A 7,557-nucleotide genomic window follows, 5' to 3' on the forward strand; every position below is an offset into this window, starting at 1 on the left:
AATACTGACTGGGCCACCATCAGGGGGAGGAAGAGCCCATACACATGGAGGAGGCTAGGGTGGCAGACCCCAACCAATGGGTTGTTGTGTGGGCGGGCGGCATTCTGCAACTGGGAGGGGGGGGGGGACTTTGCGTCGCTTCTAGTTTTGACTGTCCTATCATAACAGTGGACCTCCCACCCGAGTTCTCAGCTAGAGAGAGACAGATACCTTGTCGGGAAGCTAAAAACTGTCAAAAAGTCAGCTGACGGGGCTCCATAGCAAAACAGGGAGTCAGAGTAAATCCCTACAAATTAAGAGACTCTACTGCCCCCCCAAGGTCCTCAGAACTAGTGTCCCCACTGGAAAATGTCAGGGCGGGTCTTAAATGGGGGTGTGGCCTTGACAGGGAAGGGGTGGGTCATATTTAAATTAGGGGGTGTACGAGTTTCGTCAGGCCTAGGGCAGCACAAAACCTAAATACACCACTGCCTACCACAACTGTTTTGTTTAATCTTAAAGCGGATCTCCACTCTAAAGTGGAGTCCCGCTGATCGGCACCCTCCCCCCTCCGGTGTCACATTTGACACCTTTCAGGGGGGAGGGGGGTGCAGATACCTGTCTACAGACAGGTATCTGCACCCACTTCCGGCCCTACGATACGGGCAAAAGACGGGTTTTTTCCTTGCTTCCCATCCGTCCCCCGTTGTATGCTGGGAACACTCGGCTCCCAGCACACAGCGGGAGCCAATCGGCGGGCGCAGCGCGACTCGCGCATGCGCCGTAGGGAACCGGGCAGTGAAGCCGGAGCGCTTCACTTCCTGGTTCCCTCACCGTGGATGGAGGGGGGAGCAGCAGGGTGACGAGCGATCGGCTCGTCATCTGCTGCGATCACCGCTGGACTCCAGGACAGGCAAGTGTCCTTATATTAAAAGTCAGCAGCTGCAGTATTTGTAGCTGCTGGCTTTTAATATGTTTTTTTAGTGGCACATCCGCTTTAAGCAGTCAGCAGTGGTACAAAGCATTGAAGAGTTATTTACAAAATAAATACATTTTTATTTTTTACATTTTGTGCTTTTTTCAATGTGAAACGTGTAAATATAAAATCTAAAGGCAATATTTTAGATATTAATTTGTAAAAAATGTTGAAAACCATTTATCATTTTCCTTTCACTTCACAATTATGTGCCACTTTGTGTTGGTCTATCACATAAAATCCCCAAAAAATACATTTACGTTTTTGGTTGCAACATGACAAAATTTCAAGGGGTATGAATACTTTTTCAAGTCACTGTATGTTAAAAGGTGTAAAAATATTAACGAACAAGGCAAACAATAAAAAAGTTTAAACTACTAATAGTTTATAAAATAGAAGGGAACGGAAAAAAAAAAGTCATCAGGTTTATAATAATTAAATGGAGGAGGAGACTAAAAGGAGTCAATTAAGGCTCATTAGAGTAAATTAAGGGTTAATAAGGGTTTAAAACAAAAGGAACATTTAATTAAAATACATTACTTGACAGGTTGCTTTAAACTGACTTCATCTGCATTGGGAAGTTTGTCCATTTGATCTGTAGATGAAGAAACAGATAAAAAGAAACCTTGTTTATTATTGTATCTGTTTTAGCGGTTGAGCAATGTTGTTGATAAACATTGCTAGGCTTTTTTTTCTAACAGCTCCAATTGTCGGGACTTCGTTTACACTATAGCAGTCAACAGGGGAACCTCACTGACAGTTGAATAAAGGGGTTGTAAATGTTTGTTTTTTATTTCCTAAATAGGTTCCTTTAAGCTAGTGCATTGTTGGTTCACTTATCTTTTCCTATGATTTCCATTCTAAATTTGTGAATTTATTAAACAGGAAAAAAACGTAAATATCAGATTGGCATAAGTATTTAGACCCTTTGCAACAACATTTGGAATTTAGCTCAGGTGCCTCCGATTTCTCTTGAGCAATGCTGAACTGTTTCTACACCTTGCCTGGAGTCCACCCGTCATAAATTAAATTTATTGGGCATGGAAAGGCACACACCTCTCTAAGCCCAAAGTCACATTAGCGTGATTTGACAGGTCAAATCGATTTCCAAAAGTAGTTCCTGCTCTACTTTTGGCGACTTCAGTGGCGATGCCAATAGACATCTGTGCATGAACCCACACAGAGATCTTTCAAGTTGCCCCCGAAATCGGATTGAAATGCGGCTTTGAAATTTTTGAGTTCAGATGAAGTAGCATGATTTTAAAGCCATGTTCAGTGTGAACGAAGGGTAAGGGCCCCTTTCACACTGATGGACTGATTGGGTCCGCCTGTCAGTTTTTTAGGTGGACCAGATTGGACCATTCATTTCTCTCTACGGAGCGGCAGATGTCAGCGGACACCTGCCAATCTCTTCTCCTCTCCACTAAAAACAGATATCGATTCAATCGAATAACAGTCGAATGGAAAATTGGCAGGCTGCGTCCGCTGATGCAGAGCTGACACAAACCTGTCATCTGCCTGCTCAGCGGGGATCATCGGAGAGATCCCCTGCTGAGTGGGCAGACCCGCTGGCGGACTAAAAAGTCCCACAGCTGACAACGTTTTGAGTTTGCAAAAAAGCACCTAAAGGACTCTCAGACTATAAAGAACAAGATTCTCTGGTCTGATGAAGCCAAGATTGAAATGTTTGACCTCAATTCTAAACATTATGTCTGGAAGAAACCATCACTTGCCCAATACCATCCCAACAGTAAAGCATGATGGTGGCAGAATCATGCAGTGTGCGTTTCTTAGTCTGCGAGGCCCCTTTCACACATGCCTGTCCGTTTAGGTGGACCTGAACGGATGTTCTATGGAGTGACGAATGTCAGTGGTTATATGTCCGCTGTTATCTGATCCGCTCCTCTCTGCTAAATTTAGACCGATGGAAACCCTATTTTTCATACGTCTAGCGGATCGGATGAAAACAAACAGGCGGCCCCATTTTCATCCCATCCCCCATAGAGAAGAGCGGGGCTCTGACAGGTCCGTCCCTGCACAGTGAGCAGGGATGGACTTGTCATCTGCCGGCTCAGCAGGGATTAACGAATCGATCCCTGCTGAGCAAGTGGAGTCTGTGAAAACAGACATCAATGTGTGAAAGGGGCCTTAGGGTTGAGGAAAAACCTAATGGAGCAAAAATACTGAGATATTCTCAATGCAAAACTGTTACACATCACTCAGGACCTCAGACCTTCCAACAAGACAAAGATCCTAAGCACACAGCCAAGACAACACAAGGGTGGCTTAGGGGCAACTCTGTGAATTTCTTTGTGTGGCCCAGCCAGAGCACTGACTTGAACCCTATTGCACATCTCTGGAGAGACCTGAAAATGGCTGTCACCATCAAACCTTACTGAGCTTGAGAGGATTTGCAAAGTAGAATGGCAGAAAATCCCACAATCCAGGTGTGCAAAGCTTGTCACATCATACCCAAAAAGACTTAAAGCTGTAGTTGCTGCCAAAAGTGCTTCAACAAAGTACTGAGTAAAAAGGTCTGAATACATAAATACATGTGATATTCCGATTTTCTTTTAAATAAATGGGCAGACATTTCTAAAATTCAGTTTACACTTTGTCATTATAGGGCACCAAGTGTAGATTAATGAGAAAAAAATGTGTAAAAACTGTAAATAATGACAACTACAAGCTAGACAAATGAAAAGCCTCTAGATATATGCTCCAGAGACCAACTATTTATTTACTTTTTTGTATTATTTTTTTACAGTAAAGCTCAGCAGTATGAATATATGAATTACTATAATTACTTATATATTAAGATATGACTACACAGAATTATCTTCTCTAGAAGCTAGCAATTATGTTATCCTATTCAAATAAGTCAAAATAGCCCAGATGGGAAAGCCCTAACTGTATTTACTGTGTAGTAAAATGTGATATAAAGATGATGACATACAGTTCTTTGTGACGTACAGTTCATTACTTGGAGATATTGCGAATATAAAATAAGTGGATATTGTCGCCATAAAGAAAGTGGTCACATAGAGCATGTAGAAAGTTGTAAAATCTCCAAGGAGATCATCACTTACACAGGGCAATGAACGGGTTCAGTTTAAAGGAGTTGTAAATAAAACATTTTTTTTTGCTGAAATGACTGTTTACAGGGTATAGAGACATAATAGTTAACTGATTGCTTTTAAAAACGATTAAAAATAGATAAAAATCAATCAACCTGTAGTTTCTATTCAAGAAAAAAGGGGAAAAGGGGGGAAGTGAGGGTACGGCCAACAGAGGGGCCGAAAGGGGCTACTTTAAGCAACAATGAATGATCAATGATTATCGGGATACAAAATTATTAATAGTATCAAAAGATTAAATATTTATGAATTTTTTTTTAGCAATAGGGGAACTGTATGGAGACAAGGGTAATCTAATATGAACAGGTGATTACCATTTAAATCTTTGCACAAACAGGACAGACAAATAAAACACAGACGTAAAAAACAGCACAGTCCGGACAGTAATGTGTCCAGCCTGTAATTATGTCAGCACAAGTTCCAAAATTAATTGGTAGTAGTGAATTGGGGTAGTTGAGTCATCTGAGAGATGAATTCTATCCCTGATGATCCCCTCTAATTAGACCAATAGGTGCTGACTATTTAACTGGCTGGAGATTAAGGAGCAGAATTGACCGAACTAATATAAGCTTTCTATAAGGCCAAAAGTTTATAGATATTTAAAAAAAGAGTAAAAAAAGGGGGGGGGGGGGGGATATTTCAGTATTTTTCATACAAGAAATTTGGCGATGGTCCTGGTATAGGGATGCTTGATTAGTTGGTTAGTCAGAAGGCGGGCACTTTAGTACGGCAGGTTAGTAATATTAATTGATGATTAGGGCAAAGTTCGACTGAATCAGATGGTAAGTATTAAATTGTAGAATTTAAGCAACTTTAGATTCAATAATCATGTGTAAACAAGCCATTTGATTAATGTTTAGCAGGGGCACTTCATTTGTTGTGCAGGGATGAAGTATACACTATACATCACGTTTCTTTCATCCACGCTTAGGGGTTACAGTTGACCGCTCCTAGCATGGTTCTTTGAGCGGAGTGGTGTTTAAGTGGAGTGGTGGTTGCTAAGTGTCCGCTTGTCCTTTTGTGTTAGGAGTCTTGCATAGTTCGCCCGTGAGGCTAAACGTGCCTGGATGTTTTTTCTGCCAACCTCCTCGCTCGCTCCTGCACTCCTCCGTCCAGTTCACTCGCACGCTGCGTCACGTGACTGTGCCGGGTGATGACGTCAACGCGTTTCGCCTGGCTCAGTGGCGTAGCTTCATCTCGGACGTATTGGAACACCAGCCGCGATGTGCTTATATGCAAACATCGCAGCTGGTGATTATCATCAGGAAGAAAAGAGGGGAAAGTAGTTATTGATTGATTTACAATAACTTGAATCCCGTCGTGAAAGTTTTTGAGAGCCATAATTGTGAAAAAGTCACCGTAGTTCAAAAGTGATAACCGAGCCGTTTTGGATGCAACTAGGATGAAACTTAATCTGCAGTTGCATAAATGATAATTGCATCAATATTTTCAATTGTAAACGGGTCAGTTATATCGAAAGAAACAACACACTTTATAATATATTCATACAAGGGGGAATGGGATTGGGAGTACATGGTAGGGGAATTGGATAATAGGATTCAAGGGAAACAACAATAGGAAAGAACAGGAGGGAATGACATGGGGTATAAACGTAGAATTAACCCGTATAGTGTACTGGGACCAGATGGAAATTTTTATTTTTATTTTTAGAAGGGGCAAAGAGGAGCAGCAAAGTTGGCATTTATGCTCACGCCTGCAGATAGGATGAGGTGAGGTCATGGATAGGAAGCAATCCAAAAATGGGGGGAGGGGGAAATTTGTCAAGAAGCGTGCAGGGAAGTACTAAAATGGTACTATAAGGATGATTGTCAATTTCAGTCTTTGCTTGCTGGTCGGGTTAGTTCTAAATATTTGAGAATTTCTCAATTTTAGATGCAAGAGTGAGGCTAAACCCAGACGAAGGAAAGCAAAGAGTGGGAAACAGGGACCAAGGTACATATGAAAGATGAAGGATTAAAGAGAAATTGAAGAGATTAATTCAGGTATATGTCAGCAGAGATAGTAGAGGGACAATCAGGTACTAGACCAGATTTACTGAGTACAGTGTATTGAAGTTCGATACAATAATGAGGAAGTCACATCATGCGAATTGTCATGTCAGGGGTCCAAAAAGACCTGTAAATTCAGTTCGGTGTTGAGACCTACTGGTACCAGTGATTTTAAACGGTAGACCCACCACTTCTCCTTTTGGATGAGGATGCGGTCATAGTTACCCCGTAATTTTAAAGCATAAATGCCTTTTACGGTAGTTTCTAGTTTCGTTTTTGCATGTTTCCTGCCTCTGCTGTACAGAGCCACCGAGCCAATACAGGCCAGTGATGGTTTGGAAAACTGATAATGATTGATTTCCTGATACAACCTCAGGATTAACCCCATTTCTGCCATTTGACCCAAATCCTAATAGTGAAATATGCAGACCAGACAAAAATCTACATCCTCACCTCTCAGCGTTCAACCATCAAAGAGACTGAACCCACATTATTGATCCTTTTTAAAAACAACATGACATCACACACACAAGCCCCTTATTACACGCCCCCCCCCTTTGTTTTTCTCCACGGAGGGGCTTTGGAATGAGGAGTTTAGGAGTGCAGTAGAAGGGAGGGGTTGGAGAATAAGGAGCGAGGGGGGATGGCAGCTGAATAAATCTCCGTTGTCTCCTTTTCAATGCTGAATTGTACTGTGTCTTTAAAACATTATCTGTTTCTTCATGTAAGGATAATAACAATATTGTAGTATATACCCATACATAATAACTCCATATATCTTATATAGATCAAGCAATAAAAGGAAATAAAACAAACGATATAATGGAGGAAAGGCAACATTTGAGTAGCTCAGGAGAAAAGCAACATAACACAAAAATATTCATTTTAATACGTCCATCACAAAACGAAACGGATTGGTGCTGAGGGGATTTAGACACACAGTAATCACACCTCCTTGATTAGTGACCAGAGAGAAAGCTCCCAGTACTGTGGTTATCAGGAAACAGACAACCAGGAAGTGTGGAGATCAGAGAAGAATTACAGCAACTTGAGAGCAAAGACGAACAATGAGGACATGAAAACAGCACTGCATTAAGGTAAAGGAAGCTATTAAGACTAAAAAAAAAATCCTTTACAAACCCTTTAAGGCCCAGCACTGCTTCCTGCATATATTTAGTTTTTTTCACAGAAGCTTCCTGAATATATTTACCTTATCTTTGTTATACCACCAATGCAGGGAGATTTTTTCTTTCAGTGACACCAAGGATGCAGGGACATTCTTTTTTCCAGTGACACCACAGATGCAGGTGCATGTCTACCCAAGACCCTGCTTACCCATAGTGCAGTGGCCTGCTGCAAGTAGCTGGTCTTGCCTAGGGTGTAACATAGTCTAGCTCTGGCCCTGGGGATCGTTTTTAACCTTTTTACCCTCTTCCACTCCTGTATATCTCCACTC

The sequence above is a fragment of the Rana temporaria genome, chromosome 2 (assembly GCF_905171775.1).
Source record: "Rana temporaria chromosome 2, aRanTem1.1, whole genome shotgun sequence".
Classification (NCBI taxonomy): domain Eukaryota; kingdom Metazoa; phylum Chordata; class Amphibia; order Anura; family Ranidae; genus Rana; species Rana temporaria.